Source organism: Rhinoderma darwinii, chromosome 8, assembly GCF_050947455.1.
Source record: "Rhinoderma darwinii isolate aRhiDar2 chromosome 8, aRhiDar2.hap1, whole genome shotgun sequence".
Lineage (NCBI taxonomy): Eukaryota > Metazoa > Chordata > Amphibia > Anura > Rhinodermatidae > Rhinoderma > Rhinoderma darwinii.
In genome coordinates this window covers 19,788,164-19,812,009 of record NC_134694.1, presented here as the reverse complement: position 1 = coordinate 19,812,009, position 23,846 = coordinate 19,788,164, and the positions used below count along the sequence as shown (strand labels likewise).

General features: G+C 39.2%; 1 protein-coding gene and 1 long non-coding RNA gene across 2 annotated transcripts in view; one reads left to right on the top strand and one right to left on the bottom strand.

Annotated features, from left to right (window-relative positions):
• The first annotated feature begins 2,513 nt into the window (after positions 1 to 2,513).
• AVPR2 (arginine vasopressin receptor 2) overlaps positions 2,514 to 23,846 on the top strand; it is a 66,203-nt gene continuing 44,870 nt past the window's right edge. Inside the window, exon 1 of the mRNA XM_075834213.1 lies at positions 2,514 to 2,737. The gene's annotated coding sequence lies outside the window, so the exon portion shown is untranslated. The remainder of the gene's footprint in view (positions 2,738 to 23,846) is intronic.
• Positions 6,848 to 23,846, bottom strand: part of LOC142658622 (uncharacterized) — a 35,572-nt gene continuing 18,573 nt past the window's right edge. The window contains exon 3 of the long non-coding RNA XR_012850132.1: positions 6,848 to 7,055. This is a non-coding gene — a long non-coding RNA (uncharacterized LOC142658622). The remainder of the gene's footprint in view (positions 7,056 to 23,846) is intronic.

Here is a 23,846-nt window from a genome sequence, read left to right as displayed (position 1 = left end):
CAGGAAAACCCTTTTGAGCTACCTGAATAGACTATACCTTGTTTTACCACCAGGGGCACTACAGGAAACCCAAATATAACTGCGCAGTGACTGCAATTACCTGATGTAAACAGGATTCCCAACCGAACAACCCCATTTTATAATGTAGATACCCCGGTGAGCAGCTGATCGTCGTCGGTCCGCCAGCTGAAACCCACAGTAATAAGTTGTTATATGGCTAAATGTCGTGGTGAGTTTGCCAGATCAGACACTGCTCTTTTGGGCGGGTTCACACATGGCGGAATTGCACTTAAATTCCGCTGCGGACACTCCGCAGCGTTAATCCGCAGCGGAGCCGTTTCTACATTGACTTTCACTTTAATTTAGCAGTGTTCGTTTACACGATGCGTACAATTCCGCTGCGGAGCATAGGCTGCGGAGCGGAATTTGGTGTCCGCAGCATGCTCTGTCTGTTGCGGAGCAGTGGCGGACTCATGGCGGAATTTCTCCATTGACTTCAATGGAGATTCAAAGTTCCGCAATGAAGTCCGCAGCTGTCATGCACATGTCATGTGTGCTGCGGATGCGTCTTGCTTTTTTTACTTGACATTTCTTCATTCTGGCTGGACCTATGTATTTCTAGGTCTACAGCCAGACTGAGGAAGTCAATGGGGCTCCCGTAATGACGGGAGCGTTGCTAGGAGACGTCAGTAAATAGTCACTGTCCAGGGTGCTGAAAGAGTTACGCGATCGGCAGTAACTGTTTCTGCACCCGGGACAGTGACTACCGATCCCAATATACATGTATCTGTAAAAAAAAATGAAGTTCGTACTTACCGAGAACTCCCTGTTTCTGTCTCCAGTCCGGCCTCCCAGGATGACGTTTCAGTGTAAGTGACGGCTGCAGCCAATCACAGGCCAAGCACAGGCTGCAGCGGTCACATGGACTGGCGCGTCATCCAGGGAGGTCGGGCTGGATGCCGAAGGAGGGACGCGTCATAAAGACAACGGGCGGTAAGTATGAATTTCTTTTACTTTCACTAGGGAAAGTGCTGTCCCTTCTCTCTATCCTGCACTGAATAGGGAGAAGAGAAGCACTTTTCCTGCAGTCTGCAGCAGCTAGTCCGCATCAATGTACTGCACATTTTGTGCAGATCCGCTGCAGAATCTGCAACGCAGATTCTGTGCGGCATCGATGCGGACAGTTGCGGAGGAATTCCGCCATGTGTGGTCATGCCCTTTCAGTGGCTCTCCGCTCTGGCTAATAGATGAGGGGTAAGTCTTGACTAAATAGCACAGCATTAATCTTAAAAGTTAAAGGAGGACATATAAAGCCAAACTTACTAGCGATGGTTCATCTATTGACAGAGAAGAGGAGCAGCAATGACTGTATTTCATTCATGGCGGCAAGAAAAGAAGCTGAGGGGAATTTAATTTCCACACGAATGCTTTCTTCATTACTCATGTTGCCTTTAAGAAACAATTCATCTAATGCTGGGAGATTTCAGCTCTAAAGTTTGAAGAATTGTTAATGCAGCTCTGTACAACAATACCGGCAGTAAGGTTTCATGCTTATAGCAATTCCTCTAGGGGAGAATAACTCTAAAAATTACATCTGCTCCATATAAAATCCTGTATGGGACAGTATGGACCCAGAGATTCCTATAAACGCCAAGTTCCAGATTTATGTGGTACATATTCCGAATACAGTCGTGTGATGAGACCTAACTCAGGGTCAGTGCAAGGGAAGTTATGCAATATATTTACTAAGTTACTGAGCTATTTAGGTATATTAGATCTATATTCAAAGTATAAAAATTTGTTGAAAGGTGAAAATATGGTAAAATATTGATGAAAAAGGTGAAGAAATAATTTTTTCAACTAAATAAAAATATAAAATGGATGAGATAAAGAGATAGAGAGAGATTGATCGATTGATTGATCGATAGATAGGTAGACAGATTGATCGATCGTTCGATCGATGGATAGAGATAAGAGATAGATTGACAATATCTTTATAATAGACATATCAAGACAGATCTTATATTAATTCCAGGGTTCATAATAAGTATTGCTCAAATTCCTAGTACAAGTGACCGCAGCTAAACTGATAATTTGCCTGATCTGATCAATGAAGGCAGATAATACAATAATTGATGTGCTTATGACCAAATTATCGGCTATGATGAACTAGAAACAATTGTTTTGCATAGCAAATTTAGTAAACCTAGTTAAAAATTATTACTGGTCATTATCATGACAATAGTAGCTAGACCTCAGCAGTCCATGGTCAATGCAATATGGCCGCTGGGCATCGTCCAGCTGTAAAACAAAGGGTTAATCTGGACTGGAAGAACTAATCATGTTAGGTTTAAATAACAATGTTGCAATTTTTGTTGCCAAAAACACTATAAGCTTGGGGAAAGCAAGTGGTAAGATTTTGTGATGCATGTGCCAGCCCCTGTGTGTGATACACCCAACCCTCCTCCTCCTGCAGCCTGCAGCTCCCAGTGCACAAGTAGTTACAGCTCCTGTCAAACACACAAGTCCACCAGTCCTCCAGCCTCCTGCTGCCTGCAGCTCCGCACTCCTCACTCCACACACAGACCTTCTCCTTCTAATGTGGATCTAGATAACCTCAGAGTTCCTCTTTAGGGTTTCAAGGTCTCAGGACAGGTGTTGTCCTCTTCTTGGACTACTACAGCAACTGACAAATGCCAGGATAGAGGGAGAGTACCCTACCAGTACCCATCACAAGGTAAGAGCACCTAAGGGTCTCTTAAGAACTAGCAAAGGAAATCCTTCTCATACCCCAATTTTGGGATAAATGAAAGGATAGTCAACAAAAAAGCTTCAGTGATTTTTTTTAGCGGAAATTGTGGAGCAAAATAATTTTATATATGTTTGTGCCTGCGATACCCTACAGTGATGATGATTATTAGTATTTTTATCATTATTAATAATAGTAGTAGTAGCAGTATAAATATTTGTAAATTATTATTATTGTTTTTTGTATTTGAATATTATTTTTATTAGTATTATTATTTTATTATTTTTAGTATTTTTATCTCTATTATCATTATAATTATTATTTTAATTATTATTATTATTTTATTTTATTATTTTTATCTAATATTATTATTATTATTATTTTAATTATTATTATTTTTGGTAGTATTTTTATCTTATTATTGTTATTGGTTTTATTATTTTTATCTCTAATATTATTATTTGAATTATTATTTTTATTAGTATTATTATTTTACTTATTATTATTATTTTTATTAGTGTTATTATTTTATTCTATTATTATTATTATTGTTGTTATTATTTTTATCTCTAATATTATTGTTATTGATATACAGTAGATAGAGGATCACTTTTTATGGTACTGTACGAGATTCTGTTCACACTTGCGTTCACGGTTTCTGACCAGCTTTCTGATACTTTGAAAAGGAAAAATACTGCAATCTTAAGTGATATTCTTGCTGTCAAAAATATCGGTACCCTGATGGGCCGCATTAAAGTGAATGCGATCGATCAGGATTCGCCAGTAATGGATCCGACATATGTAGCTGTAATGGCTGTGTTATAAACGAAAGCTATGACATAGTGTGAACAGAACCTAACACATATTACTAATAATAGTATAAAAAATACAAAATGTAATGTAATCTAGGCAGTTTACCATCTAAACAGGGTTTTAGCAGAATAAATATTTAAGTACATACATCATTATAAACTGAACTTCTATTGAAAAACGGAAAAACTATTTAAGAAATACCCTCATTTATGATTTATCATATGGTTTAAGGAATAAAAAAAAGGAAAAATGACTCCAAAATCATGAAAAATCACCATTAAAAAGAAACCTCTTAAGTTGTTTTTAGTTATATCTATTTCTGGAAAAGTTGGGTGAAAATCAAAATAATGTTCTACATCTTTTCCAGATTCCTGAATGGCAAATCTGCCTCGATATGTGGTGATGCATAACCTGTTATAATATTATAGTAGACAGATAAACCATTAAGGAGCCTGGGAAAGTTGGATGACAATGCCGTGGAGGCACTTGTGTCTATTATATTACGTGCACCAATATCCCATTTGTTTCTAACAAATATATCCGGATGATGAGAGTTTTCTGTCCCATGCTGTTACAGCTTGTACTGTATAGGCAAATATCCAGTGTTGCTCGGGGGAAGGGGGGATATCAGGTTTTTTTAACCAGCTGTGGGACTCTGAGATAGGATCCTCCTGTAGGTGTTCTCACATTGGCTGTATTTTACCTGTGCAAATGTCCCAACAACATTGGAAACCTTTATGAAAAGTTTCATAGGGCGAATCGGAATAATGTTGCCCGTGTCTTGGTGTTAATGCTATAACACGGAAGTGGGTGAAGCCAAGCCTTAGATGTCGGTCATGTATTACATTATCAAGGTAGAAGTCAGTGCCCATGCACATGGCTATATTACGTATGCATGTTGTACAGAACCATAATATGGTGCCCATAGACTGCAATGTGACCATACTGTACCTGGATTTCTTACGTGGCATGCTCCATCGCATGCCATACTACAATGGTATCCTCCTCTAAATACCTTGGTTCTAGGGAACAATATGGCGCCTCATGGGCACATGGAGTGCTTATAGGACCTTATGATACAGATCCTTGCTGGATTTGTACTTCTAGCTTCACCGTAGTGTGAAATATTTATCTTTAGCCATGTCCATATTTCTAAAGAATGGCAGTAATATTTTTTTTAACAAAAGCTAAAAAAAATTGTTGTGATCGTGCGCATATATTTGCCACAATTTTAAGTTTTCCATCAACTTCTTGTACCTGTATCTCCTTTGCCACTTTTTGTATGTGTCTCTATTACACTCACTACCTGTAATTGTGCTATGGCATCATGATAAAAAATTATAATAATAATAATAATAATAAAAGTATTAATAATAGAGATTATTATAGGCATTATAAGCATTATTTGATATGCCGAGAATCTCGTACCGTTTGTTAATTCTGCACAAATAAGGGTATTTCATGTGTTCATCTGTTGGAATTATTTTTGTATTTCTTTTATATGTAGAATTTTTTTTAAATGTAGTATATGGAGAGCTGGAGGTTTGACAGAATTCCCGCTGAGGGCTGTCTGGCCTGCTCGTGGCTTAAATCAGTCTTGGATAAGTAGGTTGTAGATTGAGGCACGTATTTCACATAAATCTTAATATTCCCACCAGGTTTGGATATTATTTTGACTTTGTGCCTAAAGCTTATTATATTGTGATGTTATTCGTTGTCATCGCCATCAGTGTTATTAAAGGGGTTCTCTGGTGCTGTGCCCTTTTAGGGTATGACAAGCTTATAGACAGGGTGCCCAGAATTACGTTGTCTAGTTCAAGACTTAGGAAAACCATTGGCCAGGGGCGTAGCTGTGGGTTGGCAGGGGATGTGCCTCAGGGCTAAGTGCCAGGGGGGGGCTCATATAAACAAGCCAGTCTATTTAGATACAGGGTAATGGACTGAATCTTGCTCTGGGTGAAGAAAAGCGTAGTTAGTTACAACTCTACATTGGCATTCACACTTCACAGCCATCAACAATAAGTTAAAGTGAAGCTCTTCAAAGGAGTTTTTCCACTAAAGACTTTATGGCTTATCTACTATATAAGATTAATTGGGACCTGGCCCCTGGTGCCCCCATCATTCTGACAACGGACTGCCTTGTCCCTGTGTATAGTGGAGACATATCCATGTAGGAGCAGTCAATCCCCACTAGGCATTCTCACTATCTCCCATACCATCTATTGACTTTAATACAGATTCAGAGTTCGTGGGCAGTGGGCAACCATGTTTTAGGGATCGTTGGGTATCCGACCAATTTAACTGTTTGGCATATATTATCAATATGTCATATAAAGGGAAATCCATTTTAACTCTTATATTTGGGAATTGTATTATCAGAAGCTGTCTTATATAATAGTATTATAGAGATCACTTCTTTAACCTTGGGGCATAGCTGGGGGAAAGGGGCTGATGGAGTATGTGCCTCAGGTGCCGGGTGCCAGGCGGGACAACCATAAGCCATTCTGCCTTGGTCAGGGTATTTAGATCCAGGGCTAAGACAAGAAACAAAATCTTTGCCCCAGGTAAAGGAAAGTTCATTTATGACTGGAGCATGGAGAGCTGGCATCAAAGAAATGCTCTCTTAATTAGAAGAATACAGACGCCATTTATTCCTGTATTTGCTGTGGTTGGAGATAATACGAGCGCTGTCATAAAAACAGCATAACAGGTCTAATAATAATAATAATAATAACATTGCATTCAATAATTTCTCACAGTGCAATTCCCTACTATCCTAGACTCCAAACTGCAGCTTCAATGTAACGTGTCGGTCCGTGTGTTCCATCACAGCAGGCTATTGCGGTGGGTGGTATATGGCTACTTACATTATATATTTTATATATCTTATTACATAGAACATAGTACATAGCTGAGCTCACCTGTCATGATATAGCACCTGTCATGATATAGCATTGATTCTCCACTTAGCCATGGTGCACCCTTGCGGTAATATACTCTACTCCATCTGTAAACGCTGCTGTTCATTTTGTACCTTTGAATGCTTGAGTGTAAGGAAGGAACATAGAATGTGATTTGCAAAGACAGAAATACTTGCAGTCTAAAACACTGGAATAAAAAACTCCCAATGTCCAGTCTCCGCTGTAATTTTTTGGCTGCAACATTTAGAGATGATTTTAGGATAATTGCATAAATATCAATCACTTAATAGGTTTTCTATCTGCCGAGGCATAAGCTCCATGGTACCAGTGTAAAATCTGTTACAGGGCCCCCACCTACCATGTGCCGTTTATAATAGTGGTGTCTTCTTATGTGGTAAAGGCGTCTTTGGGCCCCCCTGAGGCAACAGGGCACACGTGCGGCTGCTGCTTCCCATATAGCTCCACCCCTGCTTATCCGAAATAAACATGGCTGCTGTCACTTTCAGGATTTTGGATGCTTGCCCTGCAATTCTGATCCACTTGAAGCTTGATCCCTCTGACCAGTAGAGACCCTGTAAACAAGCAATGACAGGGCGTTGATATACTAGAACCGCGCTCATTTTGGCTGAGTGAATGTTCATGTTATTCTAGAAGTCCAGGCTGATAATTGACTGGCGAATAACACTTCAACCGTCACCTGTCAGCTATCCAATCTCTATAATGGCCTTAAAGAGGATCTGTCACCAGTTTATTAATTCCCTATCTCCTAACGAATCTTATAGGCGCTATGATGCTGATAACTACAGTGTGATTTTTTTTTCAGAAACTTATTATTTGCAAAGTTATGAGCATTTCTCTAAATATACTAATTTGGCTATAATTGCCAAATGGGAGGTGACTCGTTCTTTTCACTCTAGGCGGTGTAATGTTTTCTGTATGACGCTGTCCAATCAGCATCATACAGTTCTCCTCTTCCCAGCCCAGCAACACAGCGTATACAGCTTCCAGTCCCGACTGTGGTTTTTTTAACTGGCGATACCTCTGGTTGTTTCACAGCTAGAACTGCGATATGTGAACACCTTTCATATGCAACCAGAACCACTGTTCTAGGAGGGCAACAGCCCAAGATATGGCTGATTGAAGTGCTCCCTCCCTCCAGCCTCAGTCTCTCACTGTGTGAAGCAGCTTCATGCTGATAGGACAGCGTCAGAGGCTGTGAGGAAGCTCCGCCTCAGGAGAATCGCTGCTGTTACCTCCCAGTTGTCTAGTATAGCCTCATTTGCATATTTAGAAAAAAGCTCATAACTTCTAAAACAATAAACTTTTTGGGACACAATTTGCACTAGTATTATCAGTGTGGCAGCGCCTATTAGATTAACTAGGAGTTTGGGCATTACTAAACTAGGGACGAGCCTCTTTAAAGCGATTTTCCGGTTTTATACAACTAGATACAGATTAACTATTGTAGAATGAACAGCTCTACAACTTTCTAATATTTTTTGTGTATCAACTTCTCTACTATTCTCAAGATCTCTGCTTGCTTTTGGAAAATGGGAACAATGCCGTTTGCATCTAAAAACCATACAGACCTAATACGTCTCACAGCTCAGAGTTTTCTGCAATGTATCCCATCTAAACGATCCTCTGTGATATAATCAGTCTGAACTCTAGACTGATACATTTTACCTGCACTGATACATTGTAGCAAATGATCAGGACAAGAGAGAAATTTCTGCTGCTGGTTATATTTTGCTCACAGAGAATTGCCTAGACTGGATACAATTGTAGCAAACTCTCAACTATGAGAAGCATTAGGTCTGTATGACTTTTCAGCCTTTGGATGTAAACAAGAGTGTTCCTATTCCCTGACAGCTAGCAGAGATCTTGAAAATAGTCAGAAATTGAAATACAAATTATATCAGAACGTTGCAGAACTATGTAGCTAGACCTAGAACCAGACAGTTTAAAGTGCCTCTCTTTTACTTTTTTCTTTAATGTAATACATTTCAGAGCTTTTAAAGTGTCCGTTTCCTATATTTTTCCTATAGAGCTTTATTTTCATAATTATGGAATCACCTGTGAATGCCCGGATACATTAGATATACCATAAATAGTTGAGATACAATGCGGGTGATTAATTACGTCTTCTGGTGGGTTTATTTCAGACTCTATTATTATCTAGTATCTAACTAATCCCATTTAGCAAATTCTATCATTGTGGTCAAACAATACGGAATAATAATTGTATAGTGCAGACCTAATGCTGGACAAACGGAACTAGTGTAATATTCCTATTGTGATAATCCAGTATCACTAATATACATTCCGGTCCCCCGTCACGCTGATTATGGGACTAGGTGCACAGCCTTCTTTGATGATGATGATGATGATGATGATACGACTCTTTGTCATGTGACCGCCCCCGCTGTATTTTATGTACTCGCTGTACTAGTGCTCCTGCTTGTACATGGAGTACAGCGGGAACAGTCACATGATGAAGAGTCGTATCGTCATCAAAGAAGGCTGTGCAACTAGTCTCAGAAGGACGGGGGACCGGAATGTATATTAGCGGGTGTACCCACATACTGCAGTGACTACACTGCTAATAATTTTTGGTCCCCACATAACCCCTTTAAAGGGGTATTCCAGTTTTACTTACCTCCTAATATTGACATTACTAAGACCCAATACTGAGTTTGTCTTTTGGACCAATTGTTATTTGAGCTTTCCATAAGACTGCAGGTAAACCTAATCTATTATCTTAGTTTTTGGTCCACTCCTGTGTTCGGCTAAAAAAATCTGAGCCAAAAACTGCCTTAAGGTACTTTTACATAGGCACATTTCATGGATCGGCGTTCATTTCCTCCTTTCACAAGGAGCTAGTATGGGGACGAGTCCTCGTTACTACAATCGCTCGTCCCCATACATTTCTATCATGTCGGCAGCGCGTCTCCCTGTTTACACAACAGGGAGATATGGCCCTCCTAGAATGTTTGCGCGTTCATCGGCTGATCGTTGCCCTGTTTCTTCGAACGCTCATTTGCCCAATAATTGGCCAATGTAAAAGGGCCTTTAGGGCTTCACAGCAACCTTTGGATGCCCGTGTTTCACGGTAAAGTTGCGGCTCACAACTGCAATTTTTTAATATGGGGGTTCACACTTTTTTTCTCATAGTCAACATTGGGGCTACGCACAGCAGACTCGCAGACGACCAAATGTCGCTGCAGAGTTCTAACCAAAACCATAAAGTCCAAATGATATAAATCTCTGAATAACTAATACTACCGACCCTCCATTCTTAGACTCAAAATGTCCCCAGCAGGACCGCACTATTATGATATGTACAGCTTCCCTGTTACGTAGAGTCACCCATTCATTCCCATGTTGTTGGAATCACATATCAGAAATGACCTACTTCTCCTCGTAGACTTACATGGCCCATTTCTAAATAAATGTTTCATCAACATTATGAGGAAGCATTTACGTAACCCATGAAAGAAAAATGATCGCTGACCTCAAGGTCTGTAATTACAATCTAATACCTTTTGATGGACGATTAGCTCACATTACTATAGTTATGTGAATGTTTAGTTACAAGACCCTTCCTGGATCAGCTGTTTCCAAGAATACAAAGGTTCATTTGGAATTGAATAATGTGCAGAATGAATTAAATGTAAGTACGGAATTGCGCTATAGTAATATATTAATAGTATTGACCATTAAATCCTGTTTTCTATACAACTATCCTGTCATAGACTACAGTAACTGTGGTAATACACCTAAGATCTTGAAATCCAACATGTTCGATCCTTCTTTTCCCCCACTTGGGAGACCTCTATATACACATTAGTCGGCCGATCATGACAAAATCGAAGCATTCGGACAGGGTTCATCTAATGAGTATGGGCATTTTAAGAAAGTTGAGACTGTGACTCTTTCTGACCTCACCTACAGAACAAAAACTGATGTAATTAATACTCTAACCCCAGTGCTTGGGTATGACAACAATCTATAAAAATTTAGGGGATAGGAAGTGCTGGTGATGTCATCAGTAATTGTCTACTATTAGAGGTGACCACACAGGTCTCCAGAAGAGCATGGAGATGGTCCAGCATCTGCTAGCCCCGACACAATTCCAGCTTCAGACCATGCAATAAGAATGAAATCCACATTGTTACTTCTTAATGGGGACAGGAAACACAGACCGAAAAATTGACTATCACTGTTTTGACCATGAAGTAAGCTCAGAACAGTTGTCACTGTTCTTCTTCCAGAAGTTTGGACGTGACACCTACAAACCACCTTGGGCTCAAATTGCAGGACCATAAAATGCATTTATTGGTGATTCTTTGATGTTATAAAGGTCCTTATTTCTTAGAAATTCTACTCTTGATTGTACACCACACCATCGAATATATCCCAAAATTAAAGATTCTTTTACTATATATCTGTTTCATAGATTTGCATGATTTTTTTTCTAAAGCCGCATGGTTTATTGAGTAGTCTCAAGCTTCCGGTCGCCTGAGTGTGATGAACCTAACACTAGTTTGTGTATGTGAATGTATTATTATAGCAGGTAGAAATTTGTGGGACCACTACAGTGCTTGTAGCTACATGTGGTGAAAGGGTGGTCACCCAGACAGGAAGAAAACGAGTCAAGTACTTGCTAGCGAACCTGGAGTAGTATAGCTCGCAGAATACACTAAGTGCCACTTACTGAATACATTCAAGCACTTGATTTTGGAAGAAAATGAAAGTGTAGTAGAACCAAAGGTGGAGGCTCACTTTAATAGTGGACAACAACAATTTTAACCTTTACTAATTGTTATGATGTTTTAAAAAGAGGAAATTAAAGTTCCATCATCTCAAAATCTTTCCTACATTTTTTCTTCTTTTTGTAAAATCATTGATTATAATATTGTGCACTGGACCAAACAAACAAAAATAATTATTTCATATTAAAATACCCAACAAAGAATATACAAAAAACATTCTAAGGTTCCATAAAAGAGAAAATTATTTTGTGACATTCTGAGAATATACAATAAGATGTATCCCCTACATCCATGGTTGGTGAGAGACCTTCACACTCTCAGACCAGAGTCCAGTGAGAGCCGGAGCTTTCCATTATCTATAAAAAAAAAAAAACACACACACACACACATATATATCTATATATATATATATATATATATATATATATATATATATATATATATATAGGGTCAATTAATTTTAACATGATTGTTTGACATCTTGTAAATCACTTTAGGTTGTTGGGTGCTTGAAATCTACTTGATGTCGTCCTAATAGCCTGGAGTTTGGTTCAATGTATGGCGGGATTTAGTGGTGAATTTGGGTCTTATATGAAACTCAACTGAGTGATAATTATCTCTGAGTCGGTGGTACAGAGGACAAACATGTTAATATGACAATGAAACCCTTTGATCGCTACTGAGATCCCCATAAGGCTTGTCATGGCTTCTATTTTTAAATATGGTAGATCCGTTTTGTAATGGATCTCATTGATTTATAATGTCAGGTTTCTATTCTTCTTGCTGAGCAGGCTAGTACCAGGGTCGGACTGGCCCACCAGAGTACCAAAGGATCCTCCGGTGGGCAAATGCTTTGAAACAATACAACAGGGTTCCAAAGATCCAGCAGAAGATAAGTCCATTTGGAGCTGACGTTGGAGCATATCACTTACCACTAGGGTATATATCTTATAAGTTAATTCACAAATTGCCTATTTGATCTCATTGATAATATGACCTGTGTGCACAATATAGTAAAAGTGGACATGCACATGTTCTGTATAGTCAGAGGATGGTCCCTTAGAATCAATTCCTCTGGTGGGCCCAAGGAACCCCAGTCAAGTGCAGAATAGTGCAGAAGGCCATGCGTTTTGCCTATCAGGGCAGCTGAAAACTGTTGAAAATTAACTTAAGCACCAGTGTGAACAGAGCCTAACTTGGAGTCCCCGACACAGAACAACCCGAGGGTTGTGACAGGAATTCAAAATTACCAGTTCACCATTGAGCGCTAAAGGGTTTTGTGCACATTGCCAAATACCATGTCCTCTTTATTTGTTCCTTAACCCCTTAATGAACGGGCCTGAAAAGGGTCTTAATGACCAGCTACATTTTTCAGTGTTTACCTCTCTGCATTTCAGCAGCCAGAACTTTTTTATTTTTTCATTGACATGGCTGTATGAGAAATTGTATTATTTTTTTTCATAGTTTGGAGGTAAAAAAAAAAATTACAGCGTGAATATAAGAAAAAGCAATTCTCGGCATCGTTTTTCTTGTTTATTTTTTATCCCGTTCAGGTTTCACGCTAAATAACCTGTTAGATCAATTCTCCAGGTTATTACCGTCGTTTAGATATCTAATATGTGTAGGTTTTTTGTTTTTATTTAGTGATGGGGCAATAAAATATATTTTATGCAAAATAATAACTTTTTTTTTTATAATTCCATTTTTTTTGTTACTTTTTTTTAAATCCCATTAAGGGATAACTTTATTTATAACTTTATTTTTTACTTGTAATGTATTAGCATACTCCTGTATGCTAGTACATCATACTATGTCACTATGACACAGGCTGCTGTTAGGGCATCACATAGCGTGCCCGAACAGCAGGCAAACTGAACAGACAGCCCTTTATAGGTCCCCAGGGCTGACTGCAGAGGGATTCCCCGGTGTTTGATCACGTCACCGGGTTTCCGATGACGAGATCAAAGCGGGGAGTTCCCTTTGATCTTGCCACTGTCACGGACCGCGGCGATCAAAGGTTTAAACAGCTGGGGTCCAAATGTTTTCGGACCCCAGCTGTATTCGGCAGGCTGCTCTAAGATCAGGAGCTGTTAGTTACATCTCCTGCTTAGAGGGTGAGCGCTCACAGGAGCACTTAACAGCCTAATCTACAGCGACGCCAAAAGACGTTGCTGTAGACCTGCACCGCCTGCCGCCAAAAGACGGTGGGCGGTCGTTAAGGAGTTAAAGAATGTTACAAAATAGTTGACCCAACCCAGTTGACTTACTTTACATAATGTAAAAATACTTTCAAGCTTGGCTATACTTCAAGTTTTTCAAGAAGGAGAAACCAGTTTTATGGTCATATGTAGTCAGACAGGCCGGACTACTCAACAGGCATCATAAACCTGATTACATGAAACAGTTACTTAAGAATAGCCATAAATATCTTGATTTTCCACAAATTTTAGGACTGCAACATATTTTATGTAAGGCTACGAATTTCCTGAGAGTCACTGTAAATATATTGGTGCAAAATTACCAGGGGCTACAACATATTTTAAAATCCCATTAAATGTACTTAAATTGATGATGGATTTGTTGTTCCATTACAGTATTATAGAAAAGTATTTATAAGGCACATTGTAGGTGGTAGAGGCGTAACGTGAAGCTTCTGGGCCCCAATGCAAAAATCTATACTAGAGTCCCACACCTTCCATGCACCATTTATAATACTGGTATCTTCTTATGTGAGAGAGGGTCTTTGGTCCTCCTTAGGCACCAGGCTCAGGAGCTAATGCTACCTCTGCACCTCCTATAGCTACGAGCCTGGTAGATGAATATAATAGGAGATAGATTAAGTCCTGCATTACCCTCTCCCAGTCAAGACTAAGTTTCTCGAGAGTATCATTTTTGAAGAAAACAAAGTCTCAAGTGAGCCTCATAGTATCTCAAAGTGAATGACTCCTCTCCTCTGTGCACACCCCTGAGGTCTACATTCCTGACTATGAAGAATAAAGGCAATTTTTTTTAAAGAACCCCAATATTTTCAAGGTGACCTTCATACCTTGAGGTCATTAATATATGGTGGAAAGAAACCAAGTCAGTTTAGACCTTATAAAACTGAATTTGATGGTACCTGTTAAAGTAGTATCACCTAGATATATACAGGACAGTCCTGCCTCTTTTTTCCCTAAATTATTGGGTTTTACTGGCGCCATTTCAATATGGGAATTCTGGTCAATGGCATGGGCAGATGAAGGGTGGTCCTTAGCTCGGCCCAGAGCTATTTTAATAAGAGCTTTTTTTGATGGGGTTGGTGTTTGTACCTTCCTGTAGGATTGTATCATTAGTAATTATCTTTACATCTATAGGCGGCTTATCTAGGTAACAAATACAAAAATATCTTCCGCTCTAATAAGAAAAATCTTGCAAACCAATTTTCCTATGATAAAGACTGATTCTGTCTCTTATGATAAATTGCGTAGCGAGAAACCTGCAGTGCGTTTCACAAATGAATACAAATGGCAGTAAAAGTGTGAAGCTTTGTTTTATTCCTAATATTCATATTATTTATGGACAAAAACACAGAGCCTCTCGACGAAGACCGCAAATTTACAGGGTCTCAATTACATCTCAAGAGCAAACCAAGGACATCTAAGACACCCACTTACAACACAATAAAAGTCATTGTAGAAGTGCCCGGCTCATACAACAATGCTACCAAATCAACTTAGCAGATTGTAGGAAACAGAACATCCTGACATTCATTTCTGAAGGGTTCGGTAGTACTGAGGACATAAGAGACAAATATTCTACATATATATGTCAAGGTCAATGCCACGGTCTTGATATTGTTGACACTGTTAACTATATCCAGATTGGAATGTTGAAATAAATTCAACCTTTTTAGGATTATTTTCAACCCAGTGAAACTGTGCCAAGGGAGAACTCTAGCCAAACACCCTTATATAATTGCGACATTATTGGGCATTTTGCACATTATTGCAATTTGTGGCCCAAAATAACCCAATCTATTAGTTTTTATTCGATTTTTAATATCAGGTGTGTTGGCAAATGCCAGTAACTAATTCTTATGCTATTTTACCCAGATATTACACAGTATAGATCCATATACAGTGCCATGTCTATGGAGACCCTTTAGATTATACCGAGCAAAATCCCTGATAAATCAGTATTCAGGTCTTAGTGATGCGGTGGTATATTCTGCGTATTAGAAACAAATTTAGAAATGGTGGCCTTCAGTTCCCACAGTTGCTTTTCCATTGAGCCGGTTATAGTTGCGGTTGAGTTTTTTTCCGCCTGCTGTGTTTTAACAGAGAGTCTTGACTTCTACATAATATGGTTTTGCATCCATTTACTGAAAGGGAATGTATCTTCAGAAAATGACCTATTGTTTTAGTCAAGTTTTTATGTTAAACATATTTTTTACGATTTTTTTTAATGATGTTTTTTTTATTTTCTATGTCATTATCTATATTTAAAAATATACCCCAAAATCTTGCAGTTTCCACACTGGCCACTGGGCCTCATAATAGACTGATCCTTCCTGTTCTGTAGAGATCACTTCTCAGCAGTCATCTCATTATCATCACAGGCAGGATTACAATGACAGGTAACACCTCTATATAGATAACACAGGATCCACCATTCATAATAGATTGACCCTTCCTGTTCTGTAGAGATCACTTCTCAGCAGTTATCTCATTATCATCACAGGCAAGATTACAATGACAGGTATAACACCTCTATACATATAACACATGATCCACCATTCATAATAGACTGACCCTTCCTGTTCCGTAGCGATCACTTCTTAGCAGTTATCTCATTATCATCACACGCAGGATTACAATGACAGATAACACCTCTATACAGATAACACAGGATCCACCATTTACAATAGGTGATGGACACTCCTCCCCTCCTCCCTCTCCCTGCACAATAACCTATGTACAGGAGCATGCCCACAGCACTCTCCAATATAAATCAATGGGTCATCTCCAAACTATTGTATCTTATTGTTGATGTGGCTGCTGTAAAGCATATCCGTAAATGATGTTAAAGGGGTTGTCCGGGCAAGGGATGTTTTTTCACACTGATGACCTATCCACAGAATAGGTCATCAGTATATGATCGGTGGGGGTCCGACACCCTTACCCCACACTGATTAGCTGTTCCGGCTTCAAGTGAATAGGAGCAGAGTTGTAGTTCTGCAGCATGACCGCTATACAGTGTACAAAGCCTTCTGCTTCTGGCACCGAAGACTACATAAAGTGCATGACAACCGGTGCCCAGAAGCAGCCAGAAGAGCTGATCGGTGCGTGGTCCGGGTCTCGGACCCCCAACAATCATATACTGATGACCTATCCTGTGAATAGATCATCAGTATGAAAAAACATCCCGTGACCGGTCAGCCCCTTTAAAAGTAGCTCAGGCAAGATGGTTGACTCATTGTCATGCACAGAAATAAGAATTTAAAAAAATCTACAACTAAAAAAATACAAACAGATTAGAAAAAAAGAATATGTTTTCATTAGTGGTTTTAATTAGTACATTCCCTTTCACGTCCCCTGCATCAGTCTTGTGTGATAGGTGTTTGGGAAGTGTTCCTATATTCCATGGTTGGGCAGTAGCTGCCAAGTTCTTTATAGTACTTGTTTTACTAGGTAATATCCCCTCCAGGAAATCATGAATTGCAAACTGCTGATTTCCTATACTAGCTGATCAATTACTTTTTGGCCGATGCCTCATTACCAGTTTCTAGACCATTTCGCCCACAGATCCACATCTACATTCCTCGTACATACAGCACAGCGTCTCATTACTTTGCATTAACAGTTCGAAAGCTTCTGAAAGGCTTGCAAATATTTCAGTGCGGCTTAAAAGCATATTGGCTTAAATTATATAGCAATCTTTGTAACCGCCAGTAAATCTCGCCTCCAGTAACATCAGCTGCGTATCCAGAGCTTTGTATATCCATAACTCTTAGGGTATGTTCCCACGGCTTATTTTCAGGCATTTTTTGGGGTGTAAATGCCTTGAAAAATGGCTGAAAATATGGAAAATGAACGCCTCCAAACATGTACTCATTGATTCCAATGGGAAAAACGGCGTTTCATTCAGACATTTTTGTTTCTGTTTGAAAAACGGTGCGTAGTAAAACTCCCCTTAAAAAGAAAGGCATATCACTTCTTGAGTCGTTTTGGAGCCGTTTTTCATTGTGTCAACAGAATATATGACCCAACGAAAAACGGCTCCAAAAACAACTCAAGAAGTGACATGCACTCCGTTTTATGGGACGTTTTTTTATTGGGCTCATACATGTAGAAACTGCAGACTGTTGATAGTTCTCGATGTATGTGGGCATGTAATATTTTTTTGCACATTTTTTTTACTTCTGGGAGTAGATATGAAATCATATTACTTCATTAAATTATTATTTTATTGACCTTTTAGCACCTCAGAACATTGCCCTGTTCCGACAACCTCCTGAACATCTGTTGTGCTTTAAAGTGCGATTGGCTGCTTTCTTCCAAAAACAGTGACACGCCTGTCCACAGGTTGTGTGGGGTATTGCAGCTCGGCACAATTCACTATAATGGTGCTGAGCTGCAATACCAGACACAGCCCATTGACAGAAGTGGCGCTGTTTTTCGAAAAAGCAGCTATGTTTTTCTAATCCTGAACAAACAATCTACTGTATGAGTATGTGAAGATCATGCAGCATCACAGTGAGCAGCACGTCAGTTTCTTTACTACAAAGCATGACTGCTCTGGGTCTAAATTCACAATCTAATGGGCACCTCAAGTTGCCCCCAGGAGATTTATCCTTCCTCTTCCCCTGTATAGAAGTCAGAGAAATAAAGCTGCATCATATAAATTCTTGTGCCCTATTTATTAGAAACAAATGTAGTAGGCATTGGGTGACCATTGGATCTCCATACTCCTCCAGAAACTGGCACCGCTACTCATTATTCAACAGAAAGCACCCCTGCTGCCATGGCCCGAGAAGGGAATATGGCCACCTCTTTCCAGTAGTGGAGCATGGTTTTCTTGGTAAGTATTTAGTTCTGCCAGCTTTGAGAAGGGCATGAAGGACAACAAGCAGGGTGGCTTTAGCCTTCTGCGTTAATTCAAACATGAAATAGTGTCCACATTGAGGCGCATATACCAAATGTGCAATATATGTATCTAGTTAAGAGGCCATTTTCCCATTAAAGGGGTTGACTCATGAAGAAAATCCTTTCCATTCACCCTATTAGGTCATATAGACATCATAGCGGTGGGTCCCCTGTGTGCAGAGCCACCCACCATGAACAGCGCTTCCTCTGGTGGACACATCCCATCCATGTATTTCATGGTCGGCCATTCAGAGGAAATGTATGCCTGGCGGCAGATTCTGAAGATGGACCCACAGCAGTCATCTAATGAGACAAGCGTTTCGATCAGAGAATATCACGGCTTCCCATTATCTTTAAGATCGCATGTAAAGGATTGTACTAATAATTCTTACATTTACTTGTGGATGGAGGCCCATCACAGAAATTGAGAGACTAGTGAGGGATTATTTAGAAATCCACGAGGGAGGTCCTCTGCGATTAGCACCATAAATACCAATATACCACACAGGGCATCAATTACGAAGGTACAAAAACTTTATTAAATAACTTGGTTGAGACAGCCCACAATAAAAAGAGATATACACAAGACAGAAATAAAATTACCTGAGGGACATTACATGCGTAAACAATGAAAGTTGCCAAAGTATATGAGTAGCTATCAAATGGCAGTGAGTACAATATAATGAGCGTGAAACAAGTAATGTCAGATACACTGAACATATGGGACAGAGTAAAGACTCTAAATATTCATAATAAAATGATCATGTACAGAGTAATAACTCTAAATATTCATAATAAAATAGTCATGTACAGAGCACATGAAATGGATATGGTCATCCTAATGTGAACATGGTCAATAGTATCAGATACATAGATAAAAAAGGATATTGACCCATAAATATAATACGTGTAAACGTGATGTCCTCCCACCTCACCCTCCGACGCGCGTTTCGCGTTGCTTCTTCAGGGAGTGGTAAGTTGGGAAGTGAAGGAGATGAACCTTTTATAGTGAGGTTGACCAATAAGATAAGGAAATAGGTGCCATACCTATCGGGTGCATGTACTACGCCACACCAGCTAAAGAGCAAGAAGCCCACACAAAGTTCTTTCATGAGACCTTTTGCTGCCATCTGTCACCTTTTGCGATCATCTACCCAATTATGATGAAATCAAAGTTGATCAACTTTGATTTGATCAGAATTGAGCTTAGATGATCGCTCAGTAGAAGGAAGGAGCCGCTGGAGATCGAACCCTCAGACAAGCCACCTGATGCATTCTGCAGCCTGCTATGTTCTATAATGCGTATAAGCTGCAGAAGCCAAATGGTTGATCATTTTTAATAAAACCAAATTCCAAAAATTATTTTTAGCCAAAAATACATGCAGGTGAATAAAAAAAAATGCCCCCGAAGTTGTCCACAGCCTTTAAAAGTAAAATTGATTTTCACAGCTGGGATGGTGTAATGTTTACTTCGGAGAACTTGGCACCTTTCACTTCTATCTGCCGCCCCTGCAACCCCCTAGCTTGAATATAGAAGATGAAACTTTTTTTAGGTAATGCAAATCTTCCCGAGCTCTCTGCTTAGGTTGAGCCTGACAAGCAGAACGTACTAGTGATTTATGGCCTATTAGAGCAATTCCCACCAAATGTTTTTCTCAGGCTGAAGAATTTGAGAGGAAAAAAAGATTGAGCAACTGTTCGCAACATAACTACAACACAAAGGATGGTTTTGTTATTAACATAGTCGGAAGCAAATTTTTTTTGGTGTCCATAGAAATACTGTGCATTGGTTAGAAAGTTTTGGATTGGGAATGAATGAAAAAGAACTGACGGTTATTGTAAGGATGGACACAGTTACTGTACAGTGTATCCACATGTGTGCCCCAGGTTTTGTCAGCTTCACATTTGATTTAACTCTATATATTCCTGATCGTTGCCCCAGTCAGAATCTAGTAAAGTAGTTAAGTAGAAAGCACAAATATTTTTTTTTTTTAAAGCGGTTGTCTCATGAAGCCCTGTCCATATAGACATCATAGAGGGGGGTCCCACGCTCTGGGCACCCATCTACGAGCCAGAATAGAGAGGCCCAACCCATTCTTTTGAATGGCGGGCATATAATGCTTTTAAATTGATTACAAATGTAGTTAATATTTTTTAGGACAATTCACTTCATTGTACACAGTAAAAAGTTGACCAGATGCCCAACAAGGAATCCAGTGCCTAGGGTACTGGGGTTGGGTAAGGGTAAAAGCACCTCACAAGCCACTATTCATTTACTGAGACATCAGTCAGACATTTGTATTGGGGGAACGAGGGAGCAACAATTGGTTCTGATCAATAGAAAAAGGAAGGGGAAAAAAGGAAAGAGGAGCAATGGTAGGGATGAACCATGAACTGACGTCAGCCAATGAGCAGTTTTATTGTACTGTAGGCGAATGAGGTTCATTGTACGTTGTAGGCACTAGGAGCAGAAGATTAATCTAGGATTTAGCTAATTGGAAGATATGATAAATATGGAGAGTTGGCATGAGGGCAGCGCCAGAAAGTGCATAGGGCAGCAAATACTGTATATACAGCCCTGACTGTTGCTTATTTCTGCCAGGCTTTCCCACACATGAGGTGAAGAATCAGTTTGCTGCCCTAGCCTTGTGTCTGAATGCCTTGGCCAAGGCTTGTTGGTGGACCTCCTATCTACCGGCACCCAGGGCTCATGCTCCAACAATTCTTCTAAGCTACGCTCTTTACAAAAACTATCTTTTACCAATCTAACGCGGCCACTAGCTCTATACAAGCTACCGAATTTTTCCCCTTTTTGCACTCCACTCCCTAGCTCATGCACGCATCCCTCCAACTTAGCCCAGTACTGGGATCCATCTTCTATAACTACTTTTGGCTTCATGTTTGGACCCTTTTTGCCATGTTCTATCTCAGAGAGTCAATGAAGGCCAAACAAGTAGCCAAAATGTCATGCTGCTGATATGGAAAAAGCAAACAAATAGGTTGTGGTCTGGTTTCAATGTCAAACATCTAGATCGAGTTGAATCCTGCTACATATTAAAAAGGTTTTAACCATTCAGTGCTTCGGTTTAATGGTCAGGGTCTTTCAAATGGAGGTCTTAAAGATACCTATACACATTGGCTGTGCCTTCTCCTGACATTATTTAGTAGCATCTCAATAATGGCCTAACATGATCATATTGTTAATGAGTATCAGGTCAATAGCTCAGAAGCTAAAAGGCTACAAAAAGCACTTCATCGAACAGTGTCACCTGCTCAATGTAGAGATATAATTCATGCAATAAATCACAGGAGGACGGCAAGATAGTCACAATACTAACAGAGACAAATACAGTGGTATGGTTGACCTCACTATGGATTCGACCCAGAGAATATATTACAGAAGGTCCATTCTATGTGAAGAGGCAAAAAGGGCAAATGGAGGACAAACTTAGGAAGGTTGGAATGCCATCCTCATACCCATGGGAATTCAATTCAAGCAAAATATAGAGGTTCAGAAACTAATTTGACATTTGGATGGTACCCTTTCATAAAACAGTGAGAAATATCTAATGAAGGGAGACTCTTGAGAACATGTTTTATCATGGAGTACATACTGTATAACAGATGGACAATAATAAGTCAATTTGGAGTCAACTAAGAAATGTAGTGAAAGGTTCTAGCTTGTATCTTGAGCTCTTTCTGGTTCCTTCAAAGCAATGAGAGCAGCATTTTCAAATGTCTAATGTAGGAGAATAGTGAACTAGAAGCTTGTGAAATACTAGCGTATAAAGTATATAGGATACTGCCATAAACAGGCCTCAGGGCAACATAAATATATCGGTTATAAATAAACCATGATCTTAGAGCGTGATCTAAACTACAGCACAGGTTACAAAGAAAAGCTATAAATATTTTTAGGGCAACATCTTTTTGGTTTCCAAATATTTCAATTCCCATGGCTGACCTTAACATCTGTCATAGCTACAGTGCATTAAGTTGAAGATATTGAGCTTCAAATTGAAAAACTGAAGGGGAGATCAAGATAGGCTGCTTGAATTGTACCCAATAAGGCTGGCATCTAGACATGGCTTGAGATAAACTTATAGACTTGCCAACCTTTAGTTCAGAGTTTATGTTGACCCTTCTTAGAACATGTTGCTGAGTACCCCCTGAAGACAATGTAACTGGCTTTCCGAGGTCACAAAATGTAGACCTCCAGGTTTGGATAAAGTTTAAATGTGGTGCCCTACCTCCGTGCATCATGGTTCTGCATATTGGTGTTTTTGTTTTTTTTAAGATATCTTCTATTTTTTTACATTGAAAGCTCTTTGAGGTGACCACCCAAAATGGCAGTGAAAAATGGTTTTCTTGAGGAGTGGTCCTCTCAAAGATCAGAGCCAATGTAAAAAAGAAAATGGAAAACCTGTCACACAAGAATGTGATCTAGATCATTGGTGGTCTTCTCAAAGAAGTGATCTACTGTATTTATATAAGGATATTGTTTGTCTTCATGTATCATTACAATATGGGTTTAATTAGTCTTTAATATAGATCAGCCTATCAAGAGTTTTATTGAGGAGGGACTCTAAAGGCATTTTGCACAATGGTAGAAAAATAAAATAGAAAATTGTTATTTCTGGGTTCATTATATAGGTAACCTATGACCAAAATTGAAATGTGCTATTTATTACTTGGGAAAACATGCATCTTGAAGGTATGTACATATAGCCCTGCCACTTAGAGCACTTTTAGGTCTTATTTCAGTGAAGAAGTAGCCACAAAGACTTGCTTTTATCAACTCCCGAACTCCACCCCCCATGTGACTTCCTGATGTCTCCATAAAGTTCTTCCAATATGTTGCTATAGATCACTTTATGGAATATTATTCTAATATTAACATTTACTTCAATTTAGTGTCGTTGTCAACATAAAAACAGTATTATGATATCAATTGGCAACAAAAAGTTTGAGACTTGATAAAAATATATTTTTGTGGTTTCTAGTTGACTTAAAAGTTGCTGATTTCATATAAAGACCATATGTTTAGCTCCCAGTGCCAAATGCGGTAAACAATTAGATTAATATTTTGCACTTTCTTGACAAGTAAAGTGCATTGGGAGCACAAAGTCTTGGAAAGAAAAACATTCCAACATAAAGATTTTGATTTGCAAAAAGAATGAAATACATGGTTCTAAGAAAGATGGAATATATGGAGCCCATAAACTAAATGGATGTGTATGTACATCAGCAGTTCTCGCTTCAGACCACACCTGGTGACACATTACAGTTAAAGTATAAGCTGAAAAAAACGTTTTGGATATAGTGTATATGTGTGTGTACATTCTACAAATTTTTGGATAGACGATACTATGGTACATAACCTGTAAGGCTATTTATATTATGCTATGGTGTGTGTCGGTCATATACATATCTTGTTTAGTGAAAAAACAGGTTTGATTTTAGT